General features: G+C 39.9%; 1 protein-coding gene and 1 non-coding gene across 10 annotated transcripts in view; both read left to right on the forward strand.

The window, feature by feature from the left end:
- Positions 1-16,842, forward strand: part of STIM1 (stromal interaction molecule 1) — a 244,747-nt gene that overhangs the window by 62,114 nt on the left and 165,791 nt on the right. The window lies entirely within an intron of this gene.
- LOC120364823 (small nucleolar RNA SNORA7) lies at positions 9,195-9,332 on the forward strand. Its single transcript, XR_005579962.1, has one exon. It is a non-coding gene; the product is annotated as a small nucleolar RNA SNORA7 (small nucleolar RNA).

Raw genomic sequence — 16,842 nt, forward strand, 5'->3', positions numbered from 1 at the left:
CCAGGCCAGTCTTGAACTCTTGGGCTCAAGTGGCCCTCTTGCTTCAGCCTTCTAAAGTGCTGGGGTTACAGGAGTCAGCCACTGTGCCCAGTTTTAATTGCTTTTTGCTGCTATTCCTGGGTATCTCTTAGTCACAGTATGCACTGGGTTCCTGACTGTTTCTTGCCTTGCCTTCCTTCTAAGCCCTAATTCCTGATGCCTGGATGATAACCTGAACTCTCTCATATACTTAAACAAATTTTATTGAGGTGAAATTCATAGAACATTAACCATTTTAAATTAAACAGTTCAGTAGTATTTAGTACATTCACAATGTTGTACAGCCACCACTTCTATCTAGTTCCAAAACATTTCCATCATTCCAAAGGAAAACTCCTTACCTTTCAAGCAGTTTCTCCCCGTTTTCCACTCCCACTGGCAGCCACCAATGGGATTTACCTATTTTGAATATTTCATATAAATGAATTCGTACTATATGTGACCTTTTGTGTCTGGCTTCTTAGAATAACATTTTGGAGCTTAATCTACATTGTAATGTGTCAGTACTTTGTTCCTTTTTTTATTATCTTTTTTTGGGTGGTAAAATATGTATAACCAAATTTTAATCATTTATAAGTATACAATTTAGGCCGGGCGCGGTGGCTCAAGCCTGTAATCCCAGCACTTTGGGAGGCCGAGGCGGGTGGATCACGAGGTCAAGAGATCGAGACCATCCTGGTCAACATGGTGAAACCCCGTCTCTACTAAAAAAAAAAATACAAAAAATTAGCTGGGCATGGTGGCGCGTGCCTGTAATCCCAGCTACTCAGGAGGCTGAGGCAGGAGAATTGCCTGAACCCAGGAGGCGGAGGTTGCGGTGAGCCGAGATCGTGCCATTGCACTCCAGCCTGGGTAACAAGAGCGAAACTCCGTCTCAAAAAAAAAAAAAAAAAAAAAAGTATACAATTTAATTGCAGTACTTATACTCGCAGTATTGTGCAACTTTCGCCACTATTTTAAAAAGTTTTTCATCATCCCAAACAGAAACTATGTACTTATTAAGCAATAACTCCTCATTCCTCCCTCCTGCTAGCTTTTGTTAACTTCCAGTCTACTTTTTGTCTTCATGAATTTGCCTATTCTAGATATTTCATTTAAGTGGAATCGTATGATGTTTGTCTTTTTCTGTCTGGCTTATTTCAGTTAGCATAATGTTTTCAAGGTCCATCTATGTTGCAACATGCATCAGAAAACTTCATTTTTTTTTAACTGGCTGAATTATGTGTGTATATACATACCACAATTTGTTTATTCTTCTATTGATGGATATTTAGACTGGTTCCACCTTTTGGCTATTGTGAATAGTGCTGCTATGCTATGGACATGCTAGTTACATGTACTTGTTTGAGTACCTGCTTTCAGTTTTTTGGGGTGTATCATAGGCATGGAATCGTAGGTTGTATGGTAGCTTTAAGTTTTTTTTTTTTTTTTTTTTTTTTTTAAGATGGGGTTTCACCATGTTGGTCAGGCTGGTCTTGAACTACCGACCTCAGGTCATCTGCCCGCCTTGGCCTCCAAAGTGCTTGGATTACAGGCATGAGCCACCATGCCCGGCCATTATGTTTAAGTTTTTGAGGAACCACCAAACTGTTTTCCACAGTGGCTATACCATTTTACATTCCCATCAACAGTGTATAAGGGGTTCCAGTTTCTCCACATCTTTGCCAATACTTCTTTTTCTTTTTGGTTTTGTTTTTAATTACAGTAATCCTAGTGGGTGTGACATGGTATCTCATTGTGGTTTGAGTTGTGTTTCCCTAATGACTAATGATGTTGATCATCTTTTCATGTACTTGTTGGTCATTTGTATGTCTTCTTTGGAGAATGTGTATTCAAATTCTTTGTCTATTTAAAATTAGTTTTTTTGTTTTTGTTATTAAAATTCCTTATATATTCTGGATACTAGACCCATAATCAGATGTATGATTTGCAAATATTCTCTCCCATTCTATAGGTTGATTTTCACTTTCTTGATGATGTCCTTTGATACATAGTAGCTTTAAGTTTATTTTTATTTTTTAGAGATCAGATTTTGCTATTTTGCCAGGCTGGTCTTGAGCTCCTGGGCTCAAGCAATCTACCTGCCTCAGCCTTGCAAAGTGTCGAGATTAATAGGCGTGAACCACTGTGCCTGATCTAGTTTTAAATTTTTATAGATTTTAATATATTCATCTTTTGTTGTTGTTTGCGCCTTTGTGTTCTATCTAAAAAAAATCTGGCTGGGTATGGTAGCTCACACGTGTAATCCCAGCACTTTGGGAGGACGAGGCGGGTGATAACCTCAGGTCAGGAATTCGAGACCAGCCTGCCCAACATGGTGAAACCCTGTTTCTTTTTTTTTTTTTTTTTAGAGACAGGGTCTCATTCTTGCCCAGGCTGGAGTGCAGTGGCTATTCACAGGCGCGATCCCACTACTTATCAGCACGAGAGTTTTGACCTGATCCATTTCCGACCTCGGCCGGTTCACCCCTCCTTAGGCAACCTGATGGTCCCCTGCTCCTGGGAGGTCATCATGATGTCGAACTTAGTGCAGACACCCGATCGGCATAGTGCACTACAGCCCGGAATTCCTGCGTTCAAGCAACACTCCCACCTCAGCCTCCCGAGTAGCTGGGACTACAGGCATGTGCCACCGTGCCCAGTGTGAAACCCTGTTTCTACTAAAAATACAAAAAGAATTAGCTGGGTGTTGGGGTGCATGCCTGTTATCCCAGCTACTTGGGAGGCTAATGCAGGAGAGTCGCTTGAACCCAGGAAGTAGAGGTTGCGGTGAGCTGAGATTGTGCCGCTGCACTCCAGTCTGGGCGACAGAGTGATACATCTCAAAATAACTTAAAATAAATAAAATAAATAAAGATTTAAAAATCTGTTGCCAAAGCCAAGGTTATGAAGATTTACTCTGTTTTATGGGTTTGTTCCTATGTTTTACCTCTAAGACTTTTATGGTTTAGTGCTTATATTTAAGTCGTTGATCCACTTTGAGTTAATTTTTGTGTGTAGTGTAAATCTCTTGAACTTTAAACCCTTGAATGTATGCCAATCCAGTCAGTACTGATTTTATTTTTTAAAAATTGAGATAGAGTCTTGCTCTGTCGCCCAGGCTGGAGTGCAGTGGCGCGATCTTGGCTCACTGCTAACCTCTACCTCCCAGGTTCAAGTGATTCTCCTGCCTCAGCCTCCTGAGTAGCTGGGACTACAGGTATGTGCCACTGTGCCCAGCTAATTTTTTTGTGTTTTTAGTAGAGATGGGGTTTCACTAGACCATGTTGACCAGGCTGTTCTTGAACTCCTGACCTCAAGTGATCTGCCCACCTTGACCTCCCAAAGTGCTGGGATTACAGGCATGAGCCACTGCGCCCAGCCAGTAATGATTTTTAAGTCTTCACATCCCAATAGGTATGGAAAGGTGGTTTGACAATGTTTTAGTGTCTGTTGGTTGAAGCTTCTTTTGATAGGGGTAGTTTAGAAGACATTTCCTCCTCCTTGGATCTGATCCACTGATGTGCATTTGATGGGTTTGGGGGCAATAAGGCCACTGACTTTCAGGGCTGCCAGTCAGTTGAATGACACACCCTTATGTACGTTTAGTGAGATGCTGTGCTATTGGCTTGTCTGTATCTCAGCCCGTGAGGAAAGGGAGCAGGGTGAGGCCTAACTGAAACAAGGCAAAGCTGGCAGGGGTGAGGGGAACAATGTAGTCAGGTAGCAAGTCTGTACTGAGCCCAGTCAGGTACCCAACGCTGTGTATGGCTTCCTGACAACTGTGCAAAACAGTAATGATTAGTGAGGAGATAAGGAAATTGGAGATAGAGCCCTTGATTTCAAGGTGGATGGCTTAAGACTCGTCACTTCTCAGAGCCCAAATGTCTTCGATTATAAAATGTGAATGCTGACTTCACAGGGTTTCTGTTTTTTTTTTTTTTTTTTGAGACAGGGGTTTGGCTCTGTCGCCCAGGCTGGAATGCAGTGACACCATCTTGGCTCACTGCAACCTTTGCCTCCTGGGCTCAAATGATCTTCCCACCTCAGCTCTCGAGTAGCTGGGACTGCAGGTGCATGCCACCACACCTGGCTAATTTTTGCATTTTTGTAGATACAGGATTTTGCCATGTTGTCCAGGTTGGTGTCAAACTCCTGGACTTAAACGATCACCCGCCTTGGCCTCCTAAAGTGTTGGGACTACAGGTGTGAGCCACTATACCCAGCCTTGTTTTGGTTTTGAAGATGAGCTGAAGTTATCAGTGGAAAAGTGATTTGGAAACTATAAAATGCTATGCAGATTTGGGAATGTAATGGAGAATTAAGGACAAGACTAAGTTTTCCAGGAGTTTTTAAAAAGATTGTTCCCATGACTATTATTCTCAGAAAAGGTTTGAGGCTTATTGGCTACATGGTTGATTTTCAATTTTTTATTCAAATAATTTTGCATTTGTTGTAACTCTTTCTTTTGCAGGTACAATTCAGACTGACTAAATCAAGAGAGGCACTTTATTGACTAAAGTAACTAAAAAGCCTAGAAGTAGTTCTATTTTTAGACACAGCTACATACAGGGAGTTAAATGATGTCATTAGGACTCACTCTCTCCCACTTTCTCTCTGCTTTCTTTGTATTGGTGTCATTTTAAGGCAGGTTTTCTTCCATGTAGTGGCAAAGAAAGATATCAGATTTGAATATGCATCCTACCAGCTTACTGAAAGATACAACAGGCTGGGAGTGGTGGTTCAAGATTAGAATCCTAACATTTTGGGAGTCCAAGGCAGGTGGATCACTTGAGCCCAGGAGTTTGAGACCAGCTTGGGCAACATGAGGAAATCCCATCTCTACAAAAAATATAAAAATTAGCTGGGCCTGGTGGTGTGCACCTGTAGTCCCAGCTACTCAGGAGGTTGAGGTGGGAGGATTGCTTGAACCTGGGAGGTCAAAGCTGCAGTGAGCAAAGATCAGACCACTGTACTCCAACCTGGGAGACAGAGCCAGACACTGTCTCAAAAAACAAACAAACAAACAAACAAAACACCAAGAAAGATACATCATAATACCTCTTTCCTGATGGTGCTGGTGTTCCTGGGTATGCTTTTAGCTTGTGTCATATGCCCATCCTAAAGTAATCACTGTGGCCAGGAGAATATTGGCCTTTAATTGGTCAACAGAGTTTTATTCTACTCATGGAACCCAGGGGTCAGGGTCAGTTTCTCTGGAACCACGTGGATTGAGAGTAGGAAAGAGGTGGTTCCCTAAGGGAAGAAGATAAAGGTACATTTACAGAAAGAAAGGTTTGGGAGGTAGGGAAATAGTTTTAAGTCAACAAAATTCATAGATGTTCACTACATAATTGAGCCATTTTGTTAAAAAAAAAAAAAAAAAGAAGTTTGTTTTCAACATTTAACACTCAACAAAAGTAGAGTTCTACTTGAAGCAGATATTACCAGGAGACCTGGACAGGGGATGGGGGGAGAGGAGGAGTCTACAGAGCATAATTTGAAAACTGCTAGATAGTTTATCCATTAAATATTTGCTTGAGGTGAAATGGTGCTTGATTCCTTTCTTCCCGTCTTTCTGACATTTTATAATAGAGATTGTATTTTCCTTCTAATCAGGGAAAGGGAGGTAGGTTAGCAGAGCCAGTCATTGTCTGGGATTGAAGATGCCAATAATTTTTCTTAGCCCCAACACTAAACTATGTTTTTTTTTAAGAAGCCATGAGTTTCAAATTTAAATAGGGACTCATAGAGAACAGGAATAAGTTGCTTTGTAATGTGTTGGTTAATGTAAGTGATGAAATGTGTTTGTATCCTTAGCATTTGGCAAGGACTCTATATGGTACAGTGTATAAAGCTGTGAGCCGGATGGATTCTGTATTGGAAATTGAGTGAGAATGAAAGCTGCCCTCACATGCTATCCAGTTTACCAGGCAGCCAACAACCATTTGATTTTTTAAAAAACTGAAGTAAAAATCACATAACAATTTGGTGGTGGCAGAGGCCTATAATCCCTGCTACTTGGGAGGCTGAGGTGGCAGGATCCCTTGAGTCCAAGAGTTCAAGACCAGCCTGGACAACATAGCAAGATTCAGTCTGTACAACACATTAAAAAATTAGTCAGTCATGATGGCGTGCCTCTTTAGCCTGTTCTACTCAGGAGGCTAAGGTGAGAGGATTGCTTGAACCCAGGAGTTTGAGGCTGCACTAAGCTATGATTGTGCCAGTGTACTCCAGCCTGAGCAACAGAACAAGACCCCTGTCTCTTAAAAAAAAATTCACGCCGGGCGCGGTGGCTCACGCCTGTAATCCCAGCACTTTGGGAGGCCGAGGCGGGTGGATCACGAGGTCAAGAGATCGAGACCACCCTGGTCAACATGGTGAAACCCCGTCTCTACTAAAAATACAAAAAATTAGCTGGGCATGGTGGCGCATGCCTGTAATCCCAGCTACTCAGGAGGCTGAGGCAGGAGAATTGCCTGAACCCAGGAGGCGGAGGTTGCGGTGAGACGAGATCGCGCCATTGCACTCCAGCCTGGGTAACAAGAGTGAAACTCTGTCTCAAAAAAAAAAAAAAAAATTCACATAGCCGGGCGTGGTGGCTCACTCCTGTAATCCCAGCACTTTGGGAGGCCGAGGCGGGCGGATCCTGATGTCAGGAGATTGAGACCATCCTGGCCATGGTGAAACCCCATCTCTACTAAAATATAAAAAATTATCTGCACATGGTGCGTAGCTATAGTCCTAGCTACTCAGGAGGCTGAGGCAAGGAATCACTTGAATCTGGGAGATGGAGGTTGCAGTGAGCCAAGATCTCACTATTACACTCCAGTCTGGCGAAATAGCAAGACTCCATCTCAAAATTCACATAGCATAATACTTATTATTTTAAAGTGTACTTTTTTTGGGCGGGGGGAGAGATGAAGTCTTGCCATATTACCCAGGCTGGTCTCTACTCCTGCCTTCAAGCAGTCTTCCTGTCTCAGCCTCCCAAAGTCCTCTGATTATAGGAATGAGTCATTGTGCCCCACCCAACTTAGTGGTTTTCAACAATTTTGTGTAACCATCATTACTATTTAATTTCAGAATATTTTTATCACCCCAAAAAGAAACACTTAATGACTCATTAAGCAGACATACTCCCTCTTCTTTATTCTCTGGCAACCATTAGTCTACTTTCTGTCTCTATAAATTTGCCTATTCTGAACATTTCATATAAATGGAATCATGTCTGGTTTCTTTCACTTAATATGATGTTAATATATATATTTATCTTGTTACTTTTCTATGATACTTTTTAGAAGTAGAATTATCCCACAGACTTACCAAGTGGTCATTTTCTCTATCCCCAAGTGTATAATTGGGATTGACAAACTCAGCAGTTAGAGTAGCACCCATATTAGATATTTGACCTGTTGAATAAGAGGTGTCATAGTGGGGAAGGCTAAGTGGAAGCCTTGAAACTACCTCCTGCTCTCCTGGCCAAGATAGTGAATCAAACCTAATAACACCTTCTGGGACAGATGGTGGAGGTTAGTGCTACTCTTACGTATCTTTTTTTTTTTTTTTTTTTTTTTTTGAGATGGAGCCTCACTCTGTTGCCCAGGCTAGAGTGCAATGGTGCGGTCTTGACTCACTTCAACCTCTGCCTCCTGGATTCAGGTGATTATCCTGCCTCTGCCTCTCAAGTAGCTTGGATTACAGGCACCCACCATCATGCCCAGCTAATTTTTGTTTTTTTAGTGGAGATGGGGTTTCACCATGTTAACTAGGCTGGTCTTGAACTCCTGACCTCAGATGATATGTCTGCCTTGTCCTCCCAAAGTTCTGGGATTACAGGCATGAGCCACTGCTCCTGGCCTACACTTAAGTATCTTAAGATGCAGGATGTTGGTCTCATTTCCTATCTATATTTAATTTATTAGTCTTCCCCTGTAAAACTGGATTGATACAGAGAATGACCGGACTTCAGTAAGTTTAACTTAATATCCCCAAATGTGGCTGCTATAATGGATTTGATAACTTTACTAGAGCAGGCCATACTATGATATTTGGCTGTTGATTTGGCAAATGAATTATTTTCTGTTTCAATCAGAAAAAAGGATTAACAACCATTTGTATTCATGGGAAACATATCAGTATTCCTTTATGGTTTTTCCCAGGGATATGTAAACAATTCTACTCTGTTAGTCATAATATAGTCAGAAGATACCTTCACCATCTGGCTATACAATATCACTATGATATATTACATTGACAATATCATGCTAATCAGACTGCATTAACACACTGGAGGCCTTGGTAAGATGTGTGTGCTCCCCAGTGGATACTGTCACATTCTTTGCCAAATTGGATATATTTGGTTTAAAATATGTCCACAAATTCTTTGATACTCCTTTCATCAAGTGGTGGAGTCTTAATTCCCCTCCCTTTGAGCGGGACCTAATAATTTCATTCTAACAAATGGAATAAAGTGAAAAGGATAGTGTACAACTTCAGAAATTAGGTCATAAAAGGTACTACAGTTGCCTTCTTGCTTTCTCTCTGTCTCTTGGATCATTCACTCTTGGGAAGCCCATTAATATATTGTGAGGACACTCAAGAAGCCTGTGGAAAAGGGCCATGTTGAGAACTGGTATTTCCTGACAACAATCAGCATGGACTTGGTGGGAATGTGAGTGAGCCACTATGAAAGCAAATCCTCCAGCCCTGATCAAGCCATCAGATGGCTATAGCCCTTTTAAAATGTTTATTGTTTTAAGCAACTAAATTTTGGGGGTAATTTGTTATGCAGTGATAGATACTAATACATGTTCCTACAAGCAGAATATGAGAATTCTACTTGTCCGAACTCCTTTTCAACATCTAGTATTTCCCTATCTTTTTCATTTTAGCCATTCTGGTGAGTGCACAGTGTTATCACATTGTGGTTTAATTTGTTTTTCTCCAGTGACTAATGTATAGAGCATCTTTTGATATATGTATGAATATCTACATACACATATAGATATGTATATATTTAATATCTGGATTTATTATTTTGTGATAGTATTTGTTCAGGTTTTTTTTGCCCAATTTTCCATTAGGTTGTTTATCTTTTTCTTTAATTTGTAGGAGTTCTTTATGTATGCTGGATATAAGTCCTTTGTCTTATATGTGCATTATGAATATCTTTTCTCCTCCTGGGATCCTATCTGGAGAGTGCTTTGTATTCTGCCAGCTTCACAAAGTGGGGGAAAGCAAGCCTGGCAAGGGACCCTTTCCATTCCCAGCTTGCTCAGTAGCTGGTGATTGGAAGGCACTCTGTGACAGTGCTTCAGTCCTTGGGCAGGAAAACCTCCTTTAAGTATTCTTCTTTTTTAACTGGATCTGCTTCTTTTCTAAAGGGAAAAAAAAAAAAAGATAATAATAATTAAAAAAACACAACTCTTTGCCTATTCCAAGTTCATAACAATTTTCCCATAATTTTTTTTTTATCTAAAAGCTTGTTTCACCTTTCCCATTAGATTTGCAATCCATCTGAAATTGATATTTTTGTGTATGGTGTGAAGTAATGATTCTAGGTACATTTTTTTTTCTTCTGTAGATAATCAATCGATCTAACACCATTTACCAAAAAAGCTCTTTACCAAAAAAGCTCATTCTTGGGCCAGGTGCAGTGGCTCATGCCTGTAATCCTAGAACTTTGGGAGGTTGAAGCTAGTGGATCACTTGAGGCCGGGAGTTTGAGACCAGCCTGGCCAGCATGATGAAACTTCATTTCTTTTTTTTTTTTTTTTTTTTTTTTTTGAGACGCAGTTTCACTCTTGTTACCCAGACTGGAGTGCAATGGCGCGATCTCGGCTCACCGCAACCTCCGCCTCCTAGGTTCAGGCAATTCTCCTGCCTCAGCCTCCTGAGTAGCTGGGATTACAGGCACATGCCACCATGCCCAGCTAATTTTTTTGTATTTTTATTAGAGACGGGGTTTCACCATGTTGACCAGGATGGTCTCGATCTCTTGACCTCGTGATCCACCCGCCTCAGCCTCCCAAAGTGCTGGGATTACAGGCTTGAGCCACCGAGCCCGGCCTGAAACTTCATTTCTACTAAAAATACAGAAATCAGAAAAAAAAAAAGATAAAATAAAAAAATACATAGCTCAGCAATTTCACAGAAAAAAAAAAAAAAAAAAAGAATACAAAAATCAGCCATGCGTTGTGGTGTACTCCTGTAATCCCAGCTACTTGGGAGGCTGAGGCATGAGAATTGCTTGAAGCTGGGAGGCGGAGGTTACAGGGAGCTGAGATCTCACCACTGCACTCTAGCCCAGGTGACAGAGTGAGACCCTATCTCAAAAAAAAAAAAAGGAGAAAGTCTTTTTTTTTTTTTTTTTTTGAGACAGAGTTTCGCTCTTGTTACCCAGGCTGGAGTGCAATTGCGCGATCTCGGCTCACCACAACCTCCGCCTCCTGGGTTCAGGCAATTCTCCTGCCTCAGCCTCCTGAGAAGCTGGGACTACAGGCACGCGCCACCATGCCCAGCTAATTATTTGTGTTTTTAGTAGAGATGGGGTTTCACCATGTTGACCAGGATGGTCTTGATCTCTTGACCTCGTGATCCACCTGCCTCGGCCTCCCAAAGTGCTGGTTTACAGGCTTGAGCCACCGTGCCCGACTAGGAGAAAGTCATTTTTACTGTACTATATAGTGTTACCTTCCTCATAAGGCACATAACCATTATTTGTGGGTCTGTTTCCACACTCTCTATTCTATTGGTCATTTTTGTATCCTGCACTAGTACCACACTGTGCTAATTTTTATTGTAATTATTCTTGATAATTTGGAAGTGTAAGTCGATCAGCTTGTTGTTCTTCAGGACTGCCTTGGCTGTCCTTGGTCCTTTGTTTTGTTTGTTTGTTTGTTTTTTGAGACGGAGTTTCACTCTTATTGCCCAGGCTGAAGTGTAATGGTGGGATCTCAGGTCACTGCAACTTCTGCCTCCTGGATTCAAGTGATTCTACTGCCTCAGCCCCCTGAATAGCTGGGATTACAAGCATGTAAAGATGGGGTTTCTCTCTGTTGGTCAGGCTGGTTTCAAACACCCGACCTCGGGTAATACGCCTACCTTGGCCTCCCAAAGTGCTGGGATTACAGGTGTGAGCCTCCTCACTCAGTGGTCCTTTGTATTTCCGTATGGATTTTAGAGTTGGTTTGTCAACTTCTGCTAAGCAAACCCCTGTTGCGATTTTGATTGGTTTGCATTGAATCTATGGATTAATTTGGGAGAACTAACAAACCATATGTAGTCATTCAGTTCATGAAGATAATATGTCCTTCCATTTATTTAGTTTAGTTTTTTTTTTTTTTTTGCGACAGAGTCTTTCTCTGTTGCAGGCGCCAGACTGGAGTGCAGTGGTGCAATCTCGGCTAACTGCAACCTCTGCTTCCCAGGTTCAAGCAGTTCTCCTGCTTCAGCCTCCCAAATAGCTGGGACTGTAGGTACATGCCAACACACCCAGCTATAGTTTTTTTTTTTTTTTTTTAAATTAGATACAGGGTCTCACTATGTTTCTCAGGCTGGTCTTGAACTTCTGGGCTCAAGTGATCTTCCTGCCTCAGTCTCCCAAAGTGCTGGGATTATAGGCTTGAGACACCATGCTTGGGCTATTTAGATCTTTAAAAATTTTTTTTCTGTAAGTCTGTAGGTTTTCTTGTAGTGGTCTTATGTTTCTTTTATTAATTTTCTTTCCCCCTAAATACTTGATGTATTTTTGATGCAATAGTAAATAGTATTACTATATTTTAAAGGTCTCATTTTTATAAAATAAACAATTTCAATAAAACCCGTAGTACTCAGCATTTCCAGCTTTAATTTCTTTGCTGTAATAGCTTGCTTATGAATAATTCAGGAAAGAATTTCATGTGTAGTGCTTTTTCTTTAATCTTACTCATAATCCTTTTAAAATTCCAGTTGAAGCAGGTAGTTTATCAGCAGTTACACTTAAGTATTTTTAAAACAAAACTTTATTTTCGATTATTTAAAAAAATAAATGTTATTTCAACTAAGGAAATCTTATGCTCTAGAGAATATTTCTTCTCCTGTACATTTTTCATTTAGTGCCCCTTAAAAGGTAGTTCCTTTTTTATTTCAGTATTTAATAGAATGTAGCAAATACTCTCAACTGGCACATGAAAGAAAACTTGTATCTTACTTTCTAGAAAATCTCTCATGTTCTATAATTTATAATAATATTTGTCTTTCAAATCTTAATATTTAATATATATTTTAATATATATTTTATAAAAGTATTTGCTGACAAAGGAATGCAATTAAAAAATATTGCTTTCTTTTACACTCCATACAAGTGGTAGAAATCTAAGTTCTAAAGCACTTTTGTGAAATACAAGCTAAGTGAGAATTCTAAGGAAAATGCTTTTTTTAGTGCTGTCTCAAATAAGTGGCGTTTAAAACAATTACTAATAAATATTTTTAATGGTTTAAAAAAATATTGCTTTCTTTGTACTATTTAATCCACTTTATTACTGTAGCAAGAAAGAATAAATGTTTCATCAATAATATGTGCCTTTTGTTTTTAATTACTAAGGACATGTATAAAGAGAATTCTTAGCACTTGATTGAATGTCTTCAGACTTTAAACACTACAGAAAAATTATAAAAGTTTATCTTCAGGTATAGTTTTTAGATGTATTTTTTTATCATGATAGCTTTACTTTATCATTATTTAATGTAATGGTCAACAAATTATGCCTGCTTCTATAAATAAAGTTTTATTGGAGCACAACCACATTCATTTGATTACATATTGTCTGTGACTACTTTTGTACTACAGTGGCAGGGTTAATCAGTTATAATAGAGGCTGTAAAATATTAACTATCTAGCCTTTTACAGAAAATGTTTGCTGACCTCTGATTTAATATATCAAGGCCCAGTAAGGATTCAGTTCATTGTTAATAATAAATTTAAATCCATTCAGTATTCTAAGTATCTTTTAGTAGTTTTGAATTTTTTTTGCCAACTTATTGTTTGAACCAGTTAAATTGTTTTTGCCCTGTAAGATGGCTTACAGAGAGCTTGTATTAGGTGTAGAAGGGTCAGCTTTTTCATTTAGCATTTATTTTTGTTTGTAATTTTGACATTATCTTCAACCTATGGGAGTTGTTTTTCATATTCATTTACTTATTTTCAAACATCTGTTAAGATAATTTATGTGGTAAAATTTGATTTAGTTGAGAAAAAAAATAAGCCATAATTTATAAGTACCTTGAAAGCAAATGAGTGACTGCAGACACTGATGTTCTTCCTTGCACACTGTGGAGCTCCCATTTCTATTCTCAGGATAACTCATATGTGGTAAGTGATACAGAAATACATGACATACAGACCCAGAGAGGGCACCATTGTTAGTCTGTACAGTTAACATTGGTAAAGCATAATTTTTATATTTTAAGATTAGAAACAATTATGAAATAAGAGTTTTAGTTTTTCTTTCTGTACTTCCTTGGAAAGTCTTATGTATTCCGCTTTGGAGACCACTGTCTTAATAAATACTGTTTGTGTAAATTCTTTCTGAATTCTGAATGTAGGCATAATCCCTGATTATAAATAAAATGTTGTAGTAGCATAAGAGTCGAGCTTTAAGTCCAGCAAATACTTTGTGTGGATATTACTGTCAGCAGCTGCAATTATAGAATCTGTGGGCCAAACAAAGCCTTACTCAGATGCTTTACCTATTTTTGTTCTGTGTGGACAGTCATCTTTCTTCCAATAAAATTTTGTATCTGCAGCTAATTAAATCAAGAATTTAACCTTAGGATGGAAGATAGAGGACTGTGTCTTCCTGCCAATCTGTAACCTACCAGAACCACCTCAGTGAGGAAGGCTACCACCTAAAGGCCTCAACAGGTAGCAATTTACTTGAGGGAGTTGACAGTATGGAATCATACTGTCTGGGTTTAGATTCTGGGCTCCTCCTGTTATAAGCTGTGTATTCCTAGGCGAGTTCATTTAACCACTTTGCGCCTCAGTTTCCTCTTATGTTAAATAGGGAGAATGGTATCTAACTTTTAAGGTTGTTATGAAAAATTAGTTAATCCATATTAAATGCTTAGCATACTATCTAGCACATATGAGGAGCTCAATGAATGTTTATTTTTAGTTAACTTTCTGGCAGTTCAGATTTGGTCAGTTCACTGAGAACATTTATCTTTGAACAGACTCATATTAACCAACTTCATGAGGCTGATGTGGTAAAACTATAATGCCAATTTTTAAGTCTACCTCAAGAAGTAGAACTGTCACATGTACTGGATTCCCTGTATTGTTAATGACCAGTACATTTTCAACCTTTGGATGACACTATGGAACACAAACATCCTAATCATGAAGGTTATGTTGAACATAGGGTCTGAATTAGGGACATTGATTAGCAGAAACCAGTGTTTTGTGTATAATGCCAAAGTGGCTAAAGTAAATATTTATTACCCTTTCCTGTTTTTAAGGAATTTCTCTACCTAAAATGCCAGCTATTTACTTGTAAGTTTTTCAAAGTTTGCCCTAGGCTCTTTTGGTCTTCTCTACTCACCATGGACTTTGTCTCTGAAGAGTTTGTGGTGCAGAGAAGCAGGGTACAGTGATGGTGGTGCAGGTAGCAAATTGAGTTCCTGGGGCAGAAGTGCCAGTTATAGTGTCTAGAGATAGTGGAGGTTGGCAGTGGAAATAGGACCTGATCAGACTAGTTTGCTACCTGATTTTAGGCATTGTTCTTGGCATTGATCCCTGGTTTTTCACTTCTCTTTAAGTCTGAGTTACTCTTTTGATAAGTTTTTTTTCTTCTCAAACTAGCTAGAATCAGTTGGTTTGCTAAATTTGCAATCTAAGTTGTTCTTGCAACTAAGAACCCTCATAATATAGCAGCTACAGTCGCCTGATGAGTTTGTCTTGCAGTATAGATAGAAAGGTCATGGGAAAGCAACTGAAATATTTGAACTTTGTTGGCTTCTTCTTCTCTTGAGGGTGTCAGGATCACCCTATTCCCAGGGCCTAGATTTGTGCCTGGCATATAGTAAATGCTTAGTAAACCTTTGTGGAATAAATGAATGATGGGTACTCCCAATATGTATCTGTTATTCTCCTTTTTCTCAGCTTTCATGGTTGACTGATCTCCCTAAGGAAAGATGTTTTTTTCTTTAGATATGCTAATACAGATTTAATCCTGTATAACAGTGCAATTTTTTTTTTTTTTTTTTTTTTTTGGAGATGGAGTCTTGCTCTGTTACCCAGGCTGGAGTGCAGTGGCACGATCTTGGCTCACTGCAACCTCTGCCGCCCAGGTTGACGTGATTCTTCTGCCTCAGCCTCCTGAGTAGCTGGGACGACAGGTGTGCACTACCAAACTCAGTTAATTTTTTGTATTTTTAGTGGAGACAGAGTTTCACCATGTTGGCCAGGCTTGTCTCAAACTCCTGACCTCAGGCAGTCCACCCACCTGGGCCTCACAAAGTGCTAGGATTACAGATGAGAGCCACTGCATCTGGCCAATGATTCTTGTTAAAATTTCTACAGACGTCCTGCTTTGTTTTTCCTATGATGGTGTGCTAAGATTGGGAAAGTCAGGAAATACAGTTCCTTTTTTTCTTCTTTCTTTTTTATGTTAAAGCAGGCGGATTTCTGCTCTAGATCTGCATGTTAAGGAACTGTGTGGGAACTGGCAGTTAGCACCCCACATTCTGATCCCATGAAGTAATTTGCTTGCATTTACTTAGCCCCTGTTGTATGTTATGAGACAATGGCATTCTGAGGCTGGAGGTGCCAGCATTTTGAGAGATCGGGATGCCTTGTTGCCAGTTTATTATTGCCTCTCTTTTGGGTGGAGTGGCTGAAGCTAGTGCAGAGGGTAGTACACCTGGGATCCCTGTCTTTCTGTCTCTAGAACACAGTGCTTTAGACTTGGGTTTATATATCAATCAGAGCTGGGACTTTGAGATGAAGATTTGTGAGTTCATCAAGATATTGGGATCATCTGGCTTAGTCTTGTTGCGTTTCACATGTAGAAACAAGCCTAGAGAACAGTGACGTGTTTAAGGTGACCATCATGAGTAGAGTGGGTCTCTGAAGATACTTCCCAAGCCAAATTGAAGTACCTAAAAAGGCTAAGCTTCATTTAAGGCTTACTGTAACACAAAGCTAGAAGGGTTGAGGAGGGTGAGGGAAGGGTCAACACTTTACTTCTGGTTGCTTTGCTTCACTCCTGTGTTTTATTGTTCAGAGTGGACCCAGCTCTGCAATCTCTGATCTGAAATTGAACCCAGTCCTAAACTGCTTGTCTATTACCAGGTTTACAGACAACAGTCCTGTGCCTTTCTGGATACGTGACTGGTCTATTAATAGATCTGAAGTTCTGGGAGAGCCTCAGCTCTTCCTCCACCCTTCTACTTCCAGCAGCCTGCTTGCTGGTACGTAATTTCTTCAATGCCGAGACAACTGGACAGAGAATGGAAACAGGGCAATCTGCCCATCCCCTTTTAGGAGGCAAGGCAGGCTCAGGTGTATGTAAGTAGCTCTGGCCACATGGGTGTCTGTGCTGCATCAGGTCAAGTGGAAATGCTTACCATTTAGGAGGAAATAATTCCATTTTGCCCTGGATGAGATTTAAAACCCAAACATGTATTTGACCTTCACTATATGTAAGGCACTATACTAGACACTTTGCATGTGTTTACCACAGTCTTCCCTGAACCTTGTGAGATAGGTATTCTCATTTTATAGAGCAGAGGACTAAAATTCAGAAAGATTGACTTAGTAACCTAATGTTACTGGCTGGC

This window comes from Saimiri boliviensis, chromosome 6, assembly GCF_048565385.1.
Source record: "Saimiri boliviensis isolate mSaiBol1 chromosome 6, mSaiBol1.pri, whole genome shotgun sequence".
Lineage (NCBI taxonomy): Eukaryota > Metazoa > Chordata > Mammalia > Primates > Cebidae > Saimiri > Saimiri boliviensis.